Source organism: Ambystoma mexicanum, chromosome 14, assembly GCF_040938575.1.
Source record: "Ambystoma mexicanum isolate Mex_15411 chromosome 14, UKY_AmexF1_1, whole genome shotgun sequence".
NCBI lineage: Eukaryota > Metazoa > Chordata > Amphibia > Caudata > Ambystomatidae > Ambystoma > Ambystoma mexicanum.
The window spans coordinates 372,031,171-372,052,675 of NC_090940.1; the positions used below are offsets into that span (position 1 = coordinate 372,031,171).

The following is a 21,505-nucleotide window of genomic DNA, read 5'->3' on the forward strand; positions in this document are numbered from 1 at the left end:
TGCATCAACCCACTTCTGAGCCGGGTTACACCATTCTACATGACAAGTTACTGATGCTATGTCAAAGTCACCTGACATGTATGGACTGTTTTTCATCCCTTCTCTGTTATGTATGCGACGGGCACAGGTGCATCCTGTGACACATGTACTCAGTGTTAGGGCTAACTAGTGGTTGTTAAGATGAGTTTATTGGTCAATGTGCAACCTATTACAACTGGCATAGGGCACTGATTGGATGTAGCCTGTCAATTGGGTTGTGATGACTGTGGAGCATCCTTCACGTGTGTATGTGTGCACTTCCACATACATCAAAGCAAGCAGTGTTTTAGCTGCTTGCTTTGGTGTATTGGATGCTGGTCATGTTCACAATACAGGTGTATGGGGAAATTGGTGTTTTTGAACGCTTTCACATGCACATATGCAAGCAGCTTCAATGTTGTGTGGTGCAACATTGCGAGAACTCACTTATATGTTTGTGAAAGTGTCCATTTACACATGTGTCTTCCGCAGCTTTATTGCTGACAGAGTAATATGTAGTTGGTAGATGTTTCTGCTGGTGAGATTTCTGCATTGCGCACGTGATGTGGAACTGGCATGATCCCAAAGGTTCACTGTTGTGCATTATGTGTATGCCCAGGCCCACTTAGCTACTATGGTGGTTCCTGGCATGTAGATTTCCACAGGTAATGATGTAAGAGGGCACATTCATAGCCCAATGTGGAAAATCAGGACCTGAGGGGTGTTGTGGAGGCCTCATGTCCTGCAGCTCGGACAGTACAGCGCGTTATGGTTCCTCATGCCTGGTTGCAGGCCCTTGCTTTGCTTGTGACATTCACTATTTCTACATGGCCCATGCCACCCGGTACGGGGTGAGCTGCAGATGGATGTAGTTATATTGATGATGATGCTTCAGTGATGCATGACTACATGCATGTTACCTGTGTCATTGTGTGTTTGGATTCACTTGCAGCAGTGGTCAATTTGCAGTTCAGGCATGCTTATGGTGTGTTGCATCTCTTAGTTGCCATCTGTCTTTTCTGCCTGTGACATGTGCCGGACAGAGGTGGTGTCTGATGGAGTTCATATACAACATTTTGTAATAGTGTAGGCTTTTCTATTTACACACATCCATTTCTGCTTTTGGGATGTGTTTGCATATCAAGTCCACTGGATGCATGCTAGGTTCTCATTTGTGTGTGACATGTCTGCTTCATGTGTTGGCTGTGTATGTGTTGTCTATGTGTGTGTGTTTCATGTGCTTCTGACATGTGTACTAATGTTCATCTTTTCTCCCCTTTCCAGATGATGACACAATAGAGCCAGAGGATGGTGTTGTCATGCCAGACACAGGGTTGCTATTACACCAGCAATCCAGCACAAGTGGGGGCCGTGGGGTGGTTGGCCACGAGAACCCACTTGTGTTCCAGACCATCTTGTCTACTGCTGGCAATGAGTCTAGCTTGGATTATCACTCTGACGACAATGTCGAGTTGGATGTGCATCGGGTCCATTCATCAGGGGTGAGTGATTCTGATGTAGACGCTCCTCTGTCCAAGACACCTGCACTGAGGGGCCAGACGGTGGTGGGACCTCCGCCTGTGGTGGATCGGGACACAGGGTCACCCTCCACTCAAGTTGCTGATGTGCATGGGGCATCAGGTCGACGGAGGAATGTAGTCCTGCAGCCGTGAGCGGTGCCAATCCAACAAGGAAGTCAGCTCCTTGGGCCCCGCAGGTGTCAGGGCCAGCAACACGGTGGCCGCGCACCACTGGGATATACTGAGTGGGAGCAAGCCATGGTTGCCAATTCAGAACACCAGGGGGCAGCAATTGATAACATTGCTGAGAGCATGGAGCATGTGGCCCAAACCGTGCTACCCCCTGCCAGGCAGGTGGTACTCCAGCAGCAGGTGGCACAGTCCACGGCCCGTTTGCTCAGGCTGGGTTTGGCAGCCTCAGACAGGGCACGCCGGGCTGAAATGGTGTCTTTGCGTCAAGCAATTGCTGCTCATGCACAGATGGATGCCATGAGGGTTGAGTATGATTCCCTCAGATCAACTCTCGGTGTGCTCTTGATGTCCCAGAGGAAGCAGTCAGAGGAGAGGTTGGAGCAGCTAGAGAGTACCATCTCGGCTGAGCTACGTGCTTGCCGGGAGGTATATCAGTTGTCCAGCCGGGCCATGCAGGAAGAAATCCGTGTTACACGTGCTACCTTACAAGATCACGCGTGGTTCTACATGCTGACCTACGTGTCATTGCCGCACAGAACCAGGCTCACCCGTCCCACAGACTAGTTGCCGACGAGGGGCAAGCTGTGCCTAGGCCTGGTCAGGGTACTGTGCCATGTCAACCTTTTCAGCCAGAGGGTGATTCGGACGACGAGATATCTCCCACACAGGTCGAGCTGTGCAGGCGTTGAGCCCATGGAGGATTTCTTTTTGTCTTAACATCATCGCATGTGGGTGTTGAGGTGTTGAGGTGCACCCTGTACCTCCCCCCACCTGGGTCGTATGTGGCCATTTTTGATTTTTCTTCTTAGTTTAGTTAGTTAATATGGCTTTTGATAGTTTAATTAGGTAATGTAGGTTTTTATAGTTAGTTTAATTAGTTAAAATAGTTTAAAATTGCTTGTCTATTGTGCATTCATGTGACGATGTGGTGCTTTGTAGCTTTTGAAAGCATCCACTGTCTGTTCCAGCTGGGCCCTTCAAGCTTGTCTCGTGTATGTGTTTGCAGCTTGGGGTCCTGACTCACATAGGCCAATCCTGCTTCCCTTATCCATGGGCTCGCAAGGATGGTTTGGTGTAAAAAACATTTACACAGGGGCTTTGGACTGTCATATCTGTGGCCTGTCTGCTGCTGTACTACTTGTGTTAACACCCCTAGTGGGGATTGTGGGGGTTTTATCCACGGCATGTCTGTGATCAATTTGGGTGGGTTCATGATTGATGTGTCCATTAATTGATCTAGATTGTGATGTATGTTATTTTCTTTCCTGTATATGTTCTTGATGCACTTCATGCTGTAGACAGTAGCCTGCACCCTTTTCCTGTCAAAGTCACACTGATGGTGGGAGTAGTTCTGATGTAAGTCTCTAACATGGCCCAGTGACAACCAGCATGAAGACACACACACAAGCGTTAGTTATATATTTGATGCCCTTTCTGCAGGACAATGAGCCTCCAGACCACCTTTGCCAGCAGACGCAGGGCAAAGTACTACAGAAACCTGGCTACGTTTGGTGGTGCAGACATGCGCATGTGTGCGCAAGCAGTAGCACAGGGCTTGTGCTCAGACGTCCAACAGAAGCAGACATGTTTCCAGGAGCTCCAAGCAAGGTGAGCAGCACAAGGGGGCCACACCGCAGCCAACCTTCCACCAGGCCACTTGCACACGCATGCTAAGTAGCGCCACTGATGGGGAGCTTGGACAGATATTGTTGTAGAAGCGCACAGTTAGGCTAAGATGCGTTGAGGGACAAATGCCAAGTAGCTTTACAAGTTGTCAGGGGCACACGCAGGGGTTGTCACACATATCCTCCAGTCCCCCCTGCTCCATAGAAGCTGAGTTATGAGCGCAGTAGCGTTCCGAGCCAGAAACGTATACAGCGCACAGGGACACCCAGCGAGGCACATACTTGTGTGCAGTGCATATCATTTGCATGTGCACATTTCCACTTACACTACCTATTGTAATCCACGGCTGCCAGAACATGACTTGTACTGAAGTCGCACCTCGCTATACACGTCTAGCAGGTCACCCAGGGACCATTCTATCATGTGTGATTCTTGACGCATTGGTCTTCCATTTACCGCGCGCCCACGTGCGCCTGCCTTACTGTATTGACAGTGTATTAACCATCACAGAGGCAAGCTAACGTATACATACATAGCAGTAGACAAGGGTGTTTGTTTGTGGAGAAGTCACATACTTTGGGGCAGGAATGTTGTTGTGTGTGTGTTGTAAACAAACACAGATTAGTAACTCACGCTCTCTTTGCAATATTGAACTGATCCTGTTACTGGACCTGAGAGTGCGCAGGCAGGAGGCCTCTCTTTGTCTTGCTTTTCACTGATTTTGTACTATGTGCATGTAGAACATGGTTTCTCTGATTGAGTATGTGTTATTGTCAATAGTTGTATTTTGTATTTTGCCTACTTTCCCTTGCAAATCCAGCTCCCCTCTCCTGCCCCTCTTTCCAGTTATCCTGAATACCAATGCCTGTCCAACCAACAGATCCCTGACCCTCTTTCCCTGCCGTGGGCTCGGAGGCCTGTGTAAATTTTACCTCGGAGGAGATGGTTGGTTCATGCCACTCCTGCGCCTGGAGACCGGAGCTGTGACACTACCCATCAGTTGTTGCATCCTCATTGTATGTTGTTTCTGGAAAAAGGTACCCTTCCTGTTGAACCATTGTTGAACTGTGCTACCTTGGTAGTTCGATCATTCTGCTTTTACATGTGCCAGGACTTTTTTTCCACTTCAAGTAATCTACTGGAGACTCTTCCAGGGTTCTTTTGTGCCGAGAGGCTTTTTACCTGGTTTGGGGGTTTGGCTCCTTGGAATTCTCTGCGATTTGGTATTTTTACCAGTCAAGGAGGCCTCTGAGGGGGCTGGACCTTATTTACATGCAAGGTGGAACATGAAGACCAAGGGGTAGGGGGATCCTGTAACCAGGTAAACTAAAAGGGAGAAGGCTACATACCCCAGACACAGTTGTTCAGAAGGTCAAGGTGATGTGTAAATGAGGGAGGGCCTTTTGTTGTTGGACAGTAAGCCTGGGCTACAGTGTTTGGGCACTCTCTGACAATGTCATTGTGGGGTACTATGTACATGATGTGTTCTGCTGGTCAATGGCTTTTCCTGTGTTGTATTTACTTTTCAGCTTTCAGGAGATTTTTGTGGTTTGACATGCTGGGGTGTACACATGGGCAATGTTCACATGTGATGTGTATAGGACACTGAGGGTCACTTGATTTGACATGCATATATTGAGTGCATGTCCCTATTGACACACACAGTTTCACAATGCTCCACCACACGTACAACCACCCTTCCATGCCCACAGGTGCACACATATTGCCTTCTCGGGCACGCTGTTTCCCTGCAGCGCATGATCAATTATCATTTGGGGGTCCTGGACATGCGTCAATGGGAACCTTTGTTAATTTGTCCTTTTGATGTGATGCTCAAGGTGTATCCCCAACACAATGGCTGCTCACTGTGCTCTGTGCCGAGCAGTGTGTAGCAGGAGACACACACAGCACACATGGGTTTGGGAGTGGCGATTTTGCCTTGCCCAATGTGCATGAGAACAGGCATTCAGTGCTGTGTTGAAGCTACCACTGTTGGACAGTATTTGTGTATGACTTGGTATGTGTGAGAGGTTGTTGTCAGTCATTTCATCTAATTCCATGTCAGGCATCATTGTCTCGGGCCACTTTCCATTCATCACATGTCACTTTGTATATTATTGGTCACGTGTTGGCCTTTTGCTGTTGCATGCCATGTCATGGTGTGGCAGACAAGGGTGATGTGGTTTGGGAGGGTTTGGGTGACATACCAGGGATTGTCATGGCCTGTTTTGTGGGGGCGGGGTGTGATACACACCTTGCATGTGTTCCTTTTGGTCACACGGGATTGGTTATGTTTAAGTAGCTAGGGATGCACACAATGTAGCACTCCCATGGCAACATCCTCAGGGTGGTAAGTTTGTGACAGTTGACTGTCTCTTTGTCATCATCGATTGTCACCTGGTATGTGCCAGGCCTGTGTGCACTCCGCAGGGGTGGGAGTTTAGGTGAAAAATGTGGCCACAAGCAGGGTCCGGGCTGTCTCGCCACTTGCCCTTTCCCCTCCCATGGGCAGCGCCTGGGCCTGTGGTTGGGGTTGTGGGGGCACCACCATGTCCACCGGTACGCCCTGCTGTGTTGCAACATTGTGCAGGACACATGCTGCCACAATGATCCTGCACAGTACTGGGGGTGCATATAGTAGCTGGCCGCCAGAGCAGTCAAGGGAGCGGAAGTGTGACTTGAGCACTCTGAATGTGCACTCCACTATGGCCCTGGTTGCAATATGGGCAGTGTTGTATCTTACCTGGGGTGGTGTGGTGGGGTTCCGGATTGGAGTCATCATGTGGTTGCTCAGAGTGTAGGCACTGTCCCCTGGGGAGGTCGTAATGGTTGGGATTAGTTGGGTTTGTGTATTTGTCTGTGTGTGACATGCATGCATGTGCACAGGCATTTGTACTCACCTAGGAGCCATGTGTCGCCATGCTTCCAGGCTTCCAGGGCCCAGCTCAGAGTGGGCATTCTGGATATGAAACTGTCATGGGTTGATCAAGGGTGGTTTGCATGGACAGAGGTGATGATTCCCTTTGCATCGCATACAACCTGCACTTTGATGGAATGCCAGTGCTTGCGGTTTCGATAGATGTGCTCAGTGGCCCTAGGTGGACGTAGGGCCACATGGGTGCAATCTATGGCACCAAGCACTTTGGGGAAGTGTGCCACCCTGTAGAAGTCCTGGACCACGGCCTGCCTTTCTGCGGGTGTTCTGGGCATGTATATGTGCCTGCGGACTGAGGGACGCGCAGTCATGATTGCCAACACCTGGTGTAGGCAGCGTGACTGCGTGGCCTGTGAGACCCCCTCCACTATGGCAGTTGTCCGCTGAAATGACCCAGTGGCCAAAAAATGCAGGACATTGAGAACCTTTTCCAAGGGGCTCAATGCTTGGGAGCACAGGGTGGAGGATGTAAGGTCATCTTCTCACTCCCTGACCAGGTCTAGGATGATATGAGGTGGAAACCTATACCTGCCATAGAACTGGTCATCAGGCATCCCAAAAAGGCTGGTCCGGGGCAAAAAAATGCGGGGCCTGGCTATACTCCTCCTCCTGCAGTGTCCCACGATCAGTGCTGCGACAAATGGGGCATTCATCGTAGCTTTATATATGTGTTTGTTGTTGCACGCACTTTTATACTGTGCACTGGGACGCTTCCGTCTGCCTTCGTGTGGCGGACGTGTTGACGCCTGTGCGCGTCTTTTAGTGTGCGTGGGTTTCCCGTATTCGATTCCATTAATACGTGTTGTTCGCGTGCGTGTGGGCGTTCCGTGTATTTCCCTGCAGTACTTCCCCAGTTACGCCTTCTTTTTCACGCATTGTTCCCCATTCTGCGTGTTACACCCCGTGTCCCGCCCCCTTTTTGGTGTGTGCGCCGACGTTGTGCGCTATATCTGTGCGCATCGCGCACAGCGTTCGGGATGTTGGAATGACGTGTGCTCCCGTGAGCGCCACGCAAGGATTTAGCGCACATCCCGCAGTAAACACACGCAGGCCCCTCCATGAATCACACGCATGTGCTTGCTTTCTCATGCTTGCGCCAGCTTGCGCCAAGATTTTTGGCTGACATTCGTTCCATGAATCGGCCCCTAAACATTTTTGACTTAAAGAAAGTTGTGCTACCTCCCAGAGGAGGGAATAAGGAAGAACTACTGCAGAAAAAAGAATGTAAATGGATCTGTATCATGGACACATGTGTGTCAGATCTAAATTGTGATACAGAAATGTATAATTGGTTATAAATATAAATGTTTGAAATACTAGCAAGGTGGAACATTGAACTAAGTATGTTAAATATGTACATTTTACTCATATTGATCAAAAAAGTTAAAATGAAAATTAGGAATTATTCAAAAGCACTCAACTTTACAAGTGATGACATAAACTATAGTCATCAAAACAGACACAAAAAAAATAATTATTTTCTCATCTTTATTGCATTAAAATATTGAAATCTATGTAATTGGAACAGTTTAATTAAGATAAATAACAACACTTTTTTCCCCTTTGCGAGGCATATTAAGCTCAGGAAAACATGCAAGTTATACACAATTACTCTTTTCTATTAATGTTACGAAAAAGGAATCTCGGAATATGATTCCCATTCAAAAATGGCCGACAATAATGGGTTCAACGTGATTACGTCATCACGCTATGTGGGATCACGTGGAACGCGGCCTGATGACGTCACCACGTCTCCAGAACCATATAAATAGCATGAGATTACAAAACAACACGGATCACTCGATTTGGCTACCCCCTGTCAGCTTATCATGGTCTAACAGGATTTTTGGAAAAGACAGAAAATCAAGAAGGTAAGATACCCTCTCATTTAAAAGATAGGACTCCAAGTCTTAACAATTTTGCATCTCCACCCTTAACCACTAATTTTACTAGAAGCAAAGACTATTTCAAAAAAAGATTATTTATTTTCTACTTTTCTCTTCCTTTAGTGATTTTTGACACAGACAAGTATTAAAAATAGCAGGCGAAATTGGATTACAAATCTATTTTTGTTCTAAAAGGACTAAGACATTATGCAAAGCTATTATTATTCACAGGACATAAAATAAAATCTACAAACAGGGTGAGTCAATAAATCTTTTACAATCTACATATAGTAAAACGCTAAACAACATGAATGTAATTATATAATCTAAAAAATATCAATCTTTGGTCAAGTACCCTAGATGAATTAATTAATTTCAAATTTGCTTTTCTTTTTACTTTTCTGATATAATCTAGTTCCATCTCCTGATGAACCATTGACACTATGAATGGAGAAACACGTGTTGAGTTAAGAACTATATGGAAATTCACATGAGCTAGGAACTGTATGGAAACTGAGTTGGCAATGCAACTAAAATACAAGGACTTATTATTGATGAAAAGTGTGAAGTCAACACTGACTGAATATAATTTGTGTATTGAATTGAAAAACGTATACAAGGTGTGTAGCTAACACTGGTAGAACATGATTTGAATTAAAGTTGTACAATAAAAAAAGATTTGGATAACATCATTTATGACTTTAACTCATCTGAGAACAATTCACCAAAAAGTTGGCGCATTTGAGTAAACCTTTTCCAATTCCAAGATTTCCTACCCTGGCGGCAATTAAAAACATAGGGCATGGGCATGTCACATTAACAGCTGATTTAAATATAGCCTAGGATTGAGCGATAGATAGAAGTAGAGTAGGATATGTGCCCAGCAGCACATCGTCCTTGAGACTTAAAGAGAAGTTTACACAATTGGGGTTAGTCAATATCTGGCGCACTTGCAGGGGAATGGAAGCTGGATATACATTCTATTCGCATGTTCGCAGAATACAGTCATGCATAGATTATATCTGGTCTCTTCTCAATTGGTGGGATGCATCCGGAGGGTATCGATGGGTGCAATCGCTCTCTCGATCATGCACCCCTGGGCGCAGTGTTGGACATGACCTTCTCGAAGGAGGGGGCTTTGGCAGTGGGCATTACCGGAATGGATTTTAGTGGATACGGTCTTGTCTGCAGAGGTAGAGGTGAGGATTCAGACTTATTTTAAAGAGAATTAGATGTCTGATACCTCCCCGCTATACAGTGGGACGCCTTAAAAGCAGTAATGAGGGGGGAATTGATTGCATACAAGGCCTTGAAGGAAAAGCAGAGTAAGCAGTTAGAGGAGGACTTAGAGGCACAACTTAAGGATATTATTTCGAAGATGTTTAATTATCCAACAAGGGATATGATGAAAGCCCATAGAGCAATTGGAGGGCAGCTCAAGTTAATAAGGGCTAAGAAGGCGGAGAGGACCCTTCTTAGAGCTAAACATTACTATTATGTACACAGGAATAGAGCAGGGAGGCTCCTAGCATGACAATTGAGACAGAGGGGGCTGCCCAAATGATCTTAAAGGAGAGTTCCGGGACTTTTTTTTTATTGTCCCTACGGTTCGGCCATGTGTTTTTAAGCATAACTCGGTAGATCGTGGAAAACTTTCCTATGGACCTTACCCGACTTTTCGTCCATTAACGCACTCGAAATCAGCCGCCATTTTATGATAATCCTATCACTTGCCGCATCGCCCTGGCTCACCTGCTTTTGCGGCACTAAATCAAATCCCCCGCCCCCGAGGCTGACATCAGCAGACGCGTACCGCCCATTTCCCAACGCCAAAGCACGTTTCGTGTCAACAATCGCTGCGCCTCAGCTAATGAAGTGTCGCCATGGAAACGGCAGGACGCCTCTTTCCTCAATAAGTATAAACACACCGTTTCACAACACACAGCAGCAGATTTTCGATTCCATTACTCTCGCTGTGTTACTTTGAGTATTCTGTGACTCGTTTCTGTGCTCTGGTCAGCTACCTTCGTTGATTGTAGCCCGTGTGAACAGATACCAGTACCACCGCTATAAATTATTTTACTTTCTTTACCACACAATGGCTACAATAATGCCGTATATGTACGAGCCCGAGTACACTGAGGAAGAACTACTGGAAAGGCAAGCACGCGAAAACGATGGGGATTCGGACGGCAGTTGGGAGGACCAGTCAACGGATGAAGAGCCTGGACCATGTCGCATGGACGGCGTCTCCACCTGGTGCACGTGCAATCGGTGCGAGCTAATGCCAACTGAGGAGGAGAACTGCTGCTGCCGTGAAAATTCCGGGTGCTTGGCCTACATTTCGGAAGGCGAGCCAAGTCCGCAATGCATCACCGAGCTGCCAGAGTTCAGGGAAGCCTGCCTCTCACGGACAGTGTTGAGGATGATGATGGTGCTTATGCACGAACTTTGCGGCACTGTTCGTCCGCGTAATCCGAGTAACGAGTAAGTATACTCTGGTTGTGATGTCAGTGATGCCACTACTATTTCATGGTCGTCTCCCACATATAAAACTACATCTACATATCATTCGAATGCATGTAAATTGGTTCCATGTTGTGCATTTTCTAGATAGAATTTTTTTCAAAGCAGAATGACATTTTTGTACCTGAATCGACAGTGATAAGAAAGTTGTCATTTTAATACAGTTTGCATCTTTCATTTTCACAGGTGGTACAGGCTGGTGGCCTATCGTTGCTTCACTTGGTGGCTTCACGGGAGGCTCGGACACCGCGTTCGGAGAGTAATACCTGCCTGTGCGGTACTTGCCATTAGACAACATTTCCCCAGCGACAGTGGACAATACCGCGGCTTTTCCCGGGATGTGCTGCAACCGCAACTTTACAATGTGTAATGTTTATTATTTATGTTCAATTGAAATTAAGATCTAAAATAAAACCCAACATATATTTTAACAATGGTTGTTTTGATTTTTTAAATGAATCTAGTGTGTCTCCATTGAATAGTCTTCCTGTGCCTTGTCTTGTCACACCACATGTCTCCGGCCAGCATCCTCCCTCACGCTGGCCGCCCACCTTCAATCCACATAACCGTTGAACCCATAGGCAGCAGACATACATGTGTTATTTTGCGGGTTGGCATCAAGCCTCCCGGCCTTGCCTCCTCCCCCAAAAATACTTACCACACCACTTTGTTCAGGGTCTCCAGGGTGAACTGCACCCATATATTCTCCTGGGAGGCTGAGGTATTTATAAACTCACCCCCCTGCCTTCCATGTACTAGATCCTGCAGCCTGCCTCTTACATGCAGTTAGATGGCCTCTCCTTGGTGAGGCCCTACAGCAAACGAGTCTTGTCTGCACGACCACCGCCCCAATCCACCCCCCGCCCTATCAAAGGCAGTTCGCACCGGGGTACTTGCGCTGGCAAGTGGAGCTGTCAGGGAGCGATAAAGGCCAAGAGGTGCCAAAGACCATGTACACTTCAAAGTGGTCTATAGAGCATGGGTTGTTGTTCCCATGTCTACCGCCAGACCCCGTGTCTCCTGCCAAGCATCTCCCCTCACGCTGGACGGCCCCCTGCAATCCACATAAGTGTGTCTCCATTCACGAGTCTTCCTGTGTCTTGTCTGCACGACCACCGCCCCAATCCACCCCCCGCCCTATCAAAGGCAGTTCGCACCGGGGTACTTGTGCTGGCAAGTGGAGCTGTCAGGGAGCGATAAAGGCCAAGAGGTGCCAAAGACCATGTACACTTCAAAGTGGTCTATAGAGCATGGGTTGTTGTTCCCATGTCTACCGCCAGACCCCGTGTCTCCTGCCAAGCATCTCCCCTCACGCTGGACGGCCCCCTGCAATCCACATAAGTGTGTCTCCATTCACGAGTCTTCCTGTGTCTTGTCTGCACGACCACCGCCCCAATCCACCCCCCGCCCTATCAAAGGCAGTTCGCACCGGGGTACTTGTGCTGGCAAGTGGAGCTGTCAGGGAGCGATAAAGGCCAAGAGGTGCCAAAGACCATGTACACTTCAAAGTGGTCTATAGAGCATGGGTTGTTGTTCCCATGTCTACCGCCAGACCCCGTGTCTCCTGCCAAGCATCTCCACTCACGCTGGACGGCCCCCTGCAATCCACATAAGTGTGTCTCCATTCACGAGTCTTCCTGTGTCTTGTCTGCACGACCACCGCCCCAATCCACCCCCCGCCCTATCAAAGGCAGTTCGCACCGGGGTACTTGTGCTGGCAAGTGGAGCTGTCAGGGAGCGATAAAGGCCAAGAGCTGCCAAAGACCATGTACACTTCAAAGTGGTCTATAGAGCATGGGTTGTTGTTCCCATGTCTACCTCCAGACCCCGTGTCTCCTGCCAAGCATCCCCCCTCACGCGGGACGCCCCCCTGCAAACCGCATAATGCCACGACATATACACGTCATTCATTCACAAACACACCCCTGTTTCGAATTCTTTATAACCCACTTCATATTTCTAATGAGAACTTCTTTGCGCTTTGCTAGTCAACCCGTGAAGGTGCTGGTTGTCTGCTCTTCGTCTCTGTGAACTTCCGTGACCACTTTGAGCAAACTCATCAGTTTGCAACCTGTGAACTGCTCCCTGTTCTACGACAAGAAACTACTCTGATCCCTGCATCTAACTGTTTGCTCGTCAAGGTAAGGCCATGTACCATACTCATTTTGCGTCCAATTTCTTTTCGTTCAAGACAGTACATGCAAGGAACTAGTCACATGTTCTGAGTTTAGTCAAATTATTTTTGTATTTTTTTAAAGTTATTCAAATACTTATCCGCATGTGAATAACGTGTATAGTTCCAAGAACCAAAACATACCTTGCATTGAACCTTTTATGTATTTAATTTTTTAACACATTGGTATTCATAGAGAATTGTTGATCTTTACTTTTCAGAACTTTCCACAATGCCTGCCTGTTCCATTGGCGGTTGTCCTTCGAAGACCCATAATAAATCTGAAGGTACTATAATGCATGTTTTCCCTAAGACAATAGATCAGATAAGAGAATGGGTCCGATATTGCGGATATCCACCCTCTGAGCTTGAAAGTAGAGTCCTAGAAGTCTTTGCGGACAAGAGGGGTGATCGATACCGCATCTGCAGCAGGCACTTTACCTCTGACATGTACTCCACATCATTGCTAATAAAGAAGAACACACCGCGAGCGAGGCAAAAATTGCTCTCAACCGCTATTCCCACTCTATTCGTCCACATCCCTCCACTGGTGAGTCAAGTTTACGTATTTATCTCTCGGCCTTGCGGTAGTGTGTAGCATTAGCTAACAATAATTTCCCCATTTATGTATCCACTCAATATGAAGGCGGAAGATTCTCCATCCGTGTCGTTATTGCAGTCATCAGCCACTTCAAGCGCCTATCGGGTAATCTTACTTGGCTATTCTGCCACTGACTTGTTTTAGGCATGTAAATCAATAGTTTTAATTTATCGTGTAATTATTTTACCTAATGGTACACCCTTGTACTCGTCCTCTAGTCTTTGTTTTCAGTTATAATTATTGTTATCCAAAATAATTCAAGTACTGTCTTTCAGGGAGATGCTGAGGAGTCCAACGTATTGACGACTACCGTTGATGTCACTCAGATGCTCGAGGTACGTTTCAGGACAGTTCCATCGATGGAGATCATCAGATCTTGCATTCTTGTAGCGTGATTGTTACACACAATGTTTCTTTCGTTTTTAGCCATTGATATGTCCTTCTGTCGTCGCCCTCCTATGTGTCTTCTTTTTTCAATATTGTGTTCATTACTAATGAAAGTCCTATGTTTCAGGGAGTCGATGGAGCATTAGTCCAAGAAGAAGGGGGAGCGTGCAGTTACGGGTCGGCGCAACAGCTTGCAGAAGTGTGCACCGCAGTTACATCGTCCCTTGATGTTCTTATGCATTTCGAGGTATGGATACTGACAGTTCGATGAAGCGAAATCATATGACGTGATTACATCCGCTATACTTCCTTCTTTATTATCGCAAGTACTATGTTTCAGGGAGATGACGGAGCTTCTTCTACAAGAACATCACCCCTAGTAGTTGATGCAGATTTCTGGGTGGTGACACTTCCAACGATCGAGCAAATCGAATCATATTTAGATATCCATTATTTATTTTAGACAACTGATCATTTGTGCAGGTCTATTTAGATGAGCCGTTCACGCCTGCACAAACTTTCTGTTCTTTTTATCAAAATAGAAAACCATACTAATGCAATTACTGTGTTTCAGGGAGTCACTGAAGCATCATCTTCAATAATATCATCAATGGAAGTCTATGAGGAGCCCGAGGTATGGATCTTGACAGTTCCATCTAACTAGATCAACAATGCGTGAATAATTGTCGTTTGAATGTTCTACACAAAGCGTTCATTCGTGTTTTGCTATTGAGAAGTACGTGGGTATTGGTCCCCAAGTACATTTTGTGTTTTCGATATTATTATACATACTAATGAAAGTTCTATGTTTCAGGGAGTCCATGGAGCGTCAGTGCGTGATGGATGTGCTTATCAGGAAAACATAGTCGTTGCAGCGCAAGAGGAAGTGGAGACATGCACACACGAGTTGGAGCAACAGCGTCCTGATGTTGAAGTTCGAGGCAAGAAAGTTTCAAAGAAAAGAAAGCAAAAGAAGGTTAGTGTCCTGGTCACTATATTATGTTGTTTTTCACTGTTAATAGTTCAATACTGTAAGTTGTGTTTAAACTGAACAACCCTTTTCCAATCTGTCCTCTAGTTGCGAGTGGGTGTACGAACTAGATCTACACAGACAGTGAAGCGAACGAGAGATGTTGCTTGTCAAACCTTTTGGCAGGGACTTGAGACTGGAGAAGCATCGTGCCAATGGGAAGAATATGAAGTGATTGACAACGGAGCTATACCACCACCAGCCATTGATAGTGAATGTCCTCCTGGTAGTTCGGATGCAGTCGGAGATCAATTCACAGAATCCACACCCGCAAAAACTAAGACGGCGAGAAAGTTGAAGAAATTGTTTTATTCACCCATCGCCGGAGAAGGAACAGATGTTGCAATGGAAGAGAATGAAGTAGACGACAATGAAACACCATCAATATCACTGAACATAGCGGAAGACGATATCAGAGATTCTACCTTTCATGTGAGTGACATGTCCTCAACGTTACAGGCCGAACCAGCTGGGATGCAGAGTGACAGTATAAGGAAAGAGGCCAAATTCATTGTATTCGATAGTTGTTTGATTGATATTATTATTCGGATTAAATGTGGGCATTTGGTAGGTGGGGAAGTATGTGGGGAGCCATTGATTAATGTGACTCGTGCAATTCGAGGCACTAACCTTAAAATACATGCCACCTGTACAAAATATCATCCTTTCACATGGTCTGCACAACCTATGCTGGGACAACTGCCAGCAGGCAATCTACTTTGTGCAGCGGCTGCACTTTTTAGTGGTTCAAGTTTTAAAAAATTAGAGTCTTTCTTTCAGTTTGTGGGAATCCGTTTCATTGCGAAAACTCAGTTCTACAAATACCAAACCGATTATCTATTTCCAGCCATTAGCGAAGCTTGGAGAATGGAAAAAATGTCTATTGATAGTACATTCGCGGGCAAACGGTTCAGGCTAGCCGGTGATGGACAGTGCGACAGCCCAGGATTTTCAGCCAAGTACTGCACCTACCACTTTCAGGACATGGAAAGTAAGAAAATTGTGAGTTCGGTGGTCGTGTAGGTGTCACAAAGTACATCCTCACTGGCCATGGAGAAAGTTGGCTTTGTAGCATCATTGCAAGAACTACAATTGCGGGGAATGGTGATCGACCTGATAGCCACGGACAGACACGTTTCAATTGCCAAGACAATGAGAGAACAGTACAAAAATATAAATCACCAATTTGACGTTTGGCATCTTGCAAAATCAATCAATAAAAAATTGTCGGCTGCAGGTAAAAAAAAAGAATTGCAAGGTATTTCACAGTGGTCCAAGTCAATCAGCAACCATCTTTGGTGGAGCTCAAAAACATGTGGAGGGTCATTGGAAATTCTACTGGAAAAATGGCGGTCAGTAATGCCACACTGTACGAACGTTCACCGATGGAACACGAACCAACATTTCCACAATTGTGAACACGGCCATTTGTCCACAGAGGAGGCACGGAAGAAGAAGTGGTTGATTCCTTCATCACCCACTCACAAAGCCATTGAAAAGATTGTATTTGATAAAACTATAACAAAAGCTTTGAGGGGACTCACGGAATTCTGCCACACAGGAGATTTGGAGGTGTTCCACAATATGTGCCTAAAGTACAGGCCAAAACGATTGCATTTTGGCATGGAGGGCATGATAAATCGGACTCTTTTAGCGGTCTTGGCACATAACCATAATGTTGGCCGTCAACAAAGTAGGACGACCGGAACTTTAGGGACGCTTCGCTACAATAAGGCCTTCACTAAAAGAAGTAAACAATGGGTGATCAAACCAGTGTTTGAGGATATGCAATATGAGTTTATTGAGAAACTTATTGTTGACGTCCTAGATAGGCACATAAATGGAGTTGTGAACGAACCTGTGCAGGGGACAACTGCATTGCCACCCAACATTGCATCTGTTCCATGTCCACCTAAAGAAGAACTCATTGAGAAATACACATCACGGTTTAAATGATTGTAATTTGATTGTCTGTTCTCTCAAGTCTCCTCATGTCGCAGGCCCATTGAATATGTGTATCTAGCCAACCTTGTTCATTTGCGCATTAAATTAAACCAAACAGTAATATAAATCATTTTTCAATAAATATAGAATCTCTCCGTATTTATGGTTCTGTGTGGCTGCAAAGCACGCAGACAAAATGCAAAGATGGAGTGTAAATTTCAAGTCCTGTGAGAATGCCTTACACTGAATGTAGCTAACTTGGAATGTGTGCTCGTTCGAAGTGAAGGTCAGCTGCTTTGATTTTTTCTCGGGTGCCAGAATGGCCCACGACTTAGAATAAGGTTCTATTGTATTTTGACCTTGACAGGCCTGGACCACGTAAGAAACGATAATGAATATAATTTCAGAAACGAAAGCCATTTCATGTTCGTTCATTAGAAGAAATAACGTCGGCATAGAAGGAGTGGTATTTCGGGGCTGCCCTACGCACAGACGCAATGGAAAATGCAAATATAATGTAAGTAACTCTTTAGATGAGTTTATACCGCAATTTAATTACTATACAGTTGCTTTAAAGACGGGTTAAGTTGTACTTGTTCGTTCTATGTGGCATGTTGTTTTGTACCGCGCACTATCTTGGGGAGAACCGTCTACTTGGCCCCCTTCCCGCCCCTACCTGCAAGGCTAAAAACCTCGGGGTCATCTTCGACTCCACACTCTCCTTCTCTCCTCATATATCTGACGTCTCTAAGAAGTCACACTACCAGCTGCACCTCCACAGAGGTATTCTTCCCTTCCTCTCCTTCCCCCAGAAGCTCACTGTCTCCCGAGCCCTGGTTCTCTCTAGGCTGGACTACTGTAACAGCCTCTATCTTAATCTGCCTGCCTCCACTCTCCGCCCTCTGCAATTTATCCAGAACAGAACTGCGAGACTTGTCCTTGGCCTCAAGCGGGCCCTTTTTATTTATTATTTATTATTTATTATTTTATTACGCTACTTACCTTGTACTGCACTTCCCCCCCACCTCCTCTCCTTGCACTTTCTCCTTTTCCCCTTACCTCTGCACTTGCGCGATCTGAATGACACCTGGCCTAGTAGGATCATTTGTCTGTCTTCCCCTTGTTCCCCTCCCTCCCTGCCTCGTCGCGCCTTGAAACACTTGTGTATAGGCGCGTTACAAATACCATATCATATCATATCATATCATACTTTTACGGAAGCACCTCAAAACCTTTGCTTCTGCTTTCTCTCTCCCTCTCCCCTGCTACAACTGGTCCACTGTCTGCGATCTCGGTCCTGGGCCCTTCCACTCTCCACCTGCACTCCCTGTCAACCCCTGCACTGGGGGACTGTCTCAGTATCCTACAGCCCCCCTTGACGTTTAAAACCCGGTTGCACTGTCCTAGCTATGAAATAATTTCCAGACCTAATATATAAAATGAATAATTTTAATAAAGATCTGATGGTGAGACTAATTTCCTTTTTTTATGTTTTTCAAATAGATACATCGTCCATTATTGTCTGTGTCACGAGTACCAGACACCAGCGGATGGCTTCTATAATCGCCAGTTGCTTCTCCGCGTGAACAACGTTAGCACCCTGACCATTTTGTGGGACGATCGCCAAGTACAAGTATGCCCTTACGCGGTACTAACGGCTAGATGCAACATACAGACCGTTGTGGTGCCCTAGTGCCTCGTTGTTGGAATAGCCATGCGATTATCAGTGCGACCGAAGAGCTTATTTTATCGTAAACCAACAACATGTCTACTGCACACGAACATCGCTTGCCTCAAGACGAAATATTTTGGATTGAGAGCAAATAAAAATTCATTTATCTAAGACCCTGTGTACAGCAAAGGAACATCGTGTGCCTCGAAACGAACTTTTCGGAACGTGAACAAATAAAAATGCAAATCGCTGAATATTCTCAAAACATTTGATGTCAAATAAATGTACTTTGCCAAATGTACAATCTTGCCGTTTGCTTTTAAACCACTGTTTCATATTCCGAATTGTGGCGCTGTATTGTGAGATGATCTAAGGCCCTGTGTACAGCAAAGGAACATCGTGTGCCTCGAAACAAACTTTTTGGAACATGTGCAAATAAAAATGCTAATCGCTGAATATTCTCAAAACATTTGATGTCAAATAAATGTACTTTACCAAATTTACAATCTTGCGGTTTAATTTAAAAGTACAGTTTCATATTCCCAATTGTGGCGCGCTGTGTTGTTTGAGCTCATCTGTGTTGATTTCCTGGTTCTGTGTGGAGTCGCGTAGAAGACGCCTGGGCGCGTTTGCCTACGCAGCTCAGTCACGTCACGGATAGAGGCGGGGAATATGAATGTTTTGATCAAGTCTGTTTCAGGGGCGGGGGATTTGATTTAGTGCCGCAAAAGCAGGTGAGCCAGGGCGATGCGGCAAGTGATAGGATTATCATAAAATGGCGGCTGATTTCGAGTGCGTTAATGGACGAAAAGTCGGGTAAGGTCCATAGGAAAGTTTTCCACGATCTACCGAGTTATGCTTAAAAACACATGGCCGAACCGTAGGGACAATAAAAAAAAAGTCCCGGAACTCTCCTTTAAGAATTAGGGAGGGGAAAGGGGTGGATGTGGTAGACGCAGAGGGAATCATAGGGTGTTTTGAACGCTTGTATGGGGCTCTGTAATCTTCCGATAAGCCTCAAACTGCAGGACACTTATCTGGAAGCATTAACTCTTCCGAGGCTGTTGAGAGAAGATAGGGAAGATCTAGAGGTGGATATCACAGAGGAGGAAGGTAGTGTGGCTATTGGCAAACTCCCCTTGAGCAAGGCTCCAGACCCCGAAGGCTTCATGTCCACTTTTTATAAAAAAAATATCTGAAGACCCTTATCTTCCATTTAACACGACTATATAATTCTTTTGAAAGTACAGGAAACATTACAGCCTCGATGGACCAGGTGAAATTGGTGGTATTCCCCAAACCAGGCAAAGACCCAACACAGTGCGGGTCATATCGTCCAATGGCAATAATTAACATCAAGGCTAAAATATATATTAAGATGTTGGCTTCTAGACTGGAGGATATGATATGATAGGTTATTTATAACGCACTTAATACCCAGAGGTTTCTAAGCGCGGACCCAAGGATTGAACCTGGGTTGTTCCGTGTTGTCTGGCTTCCAAGGCGAGTGTGTTGCCCCTGAGCTATCCTCCCGAGACAGCTAGACTCCAAGCCCTAATGGGCCCCGATCAGGTGGGATTTATTAAACAACATAAAAACATTTGATAATGCAAGAAAGAAGTGCCATTTAATTGAGAACTTCAGACAGCGGGGGATCCCAGCAGCTCTCCACGCCCTAGATGCTGAAAAGGCATTCGACCGGGTGGAACTGTCATTTCTCTTTTGGACTACGGCACCTATGGGCTTTGGGGAACGTTACCGCCAGAGAAAACAAGCCAATTACCAAACCAGCACTTTGCGTCTGTCCATTAATGGACAGCTCTCTGGCCCTATCTATTTGGAGAGGGGGGCCAAGCAGGAGTGTCCGTTGTCTCCCCTACTGTATGCAATCATTTTGGAACCCCTACTGCAACGCCTAGGAGAAGCTTCAGGAGTGAAAGGTATTCATTTTGGGGAGTGAACAAAAAAAATGGCATTTGCCGATGATATGCTGTTGGCTCTCTCTGACCCAGCAGAGTCCTTTAAGGTGATAGCCTCAGAGTTGGCATTGTTTGGTGAAGCATCAGGCCTAAAAATTAATACACATAAATCAGAGTTATTAAATCTCACATTACCAAAGGAAATGCTGGGGGAAATTTGGGAATACACACAATTTCAGTGTGCGGAAGAGAATATCAAATAATTAGGGATTCACATTACAAAGTCCATGGCAACATGGTATGAGGCGAATTATCCACGCTTACTTGGCACCCTTAAAACAGACTTACGCCATCTGAACCCTCTACACATATCGTGGATGGGGCGGATGGCCTCGATTAAAATGATGATCCTCCCACGTCTCCTTTACTATTTTCAGGCCCTGCCAGTCTCCCTGCCCAGGAAATTCTTCAAGTCACTCAATCCGCTAATATCCACGTTTACATAGCATAATAAAAGGCTGAGGGTGGTCCTATGAACCCTAACGGCACCAAGGAGCCGGGGAGGACTGATTGTTCTTGATCTCAGACAGTATTATCGCACGGCCCAACAGAGGGTGCTGAAAAAAATGGCTATCGGGTGACACTAGTAATCTCTGCGTCTCCATGGACAGAGCAGTGGTGGAAGTTCCACTAGATGTAGTACTATGGTTAGCCAAGGAGGATTGGCCTCCTAGTATGAGGCATCAGAGGTTACTACACTTGTTGGAGAGGTGTGGGATAATGTGGTAAAAGAAGGGCATATTTCAACATTTCCAGGTCCATTTATACTACTATTTGGGAATCCTCAGTCAATGCCAGGGATGGAGGCAAGAGCCTTCGGGAAGTGAAGAAAGGAAGGATGCTTAAGGCTCAAGGATTTGATATATGGACAGGAAATCAAATCTTTTGAACAGTTTAAACAGTCTTTTGGCCCTACGAAAGGGGGTACGTTCTGTTATTACCAGTTGCGGCACAGGGCAATATATCCCGTCAACAGATTAGCTACAGGCAAACCACCTACTGCATTTTAGAAATAT

At 45.9% G+C, this 21,505-nt stretch overlaps 1 long non-coding RNA gene across 4 annotated transcripts in view; it reads right to left on the bottom strand.

The window, feature by feature from the left end:
• The window catches only part of LOC138527299 (uncharacterized), a 620,886-nt gene that overhangs the window by 584,238 nt on the left and 15,143 nt on the right, over positions 1-21,505 (bottom strand). The window lies entirely within an intron of this gene.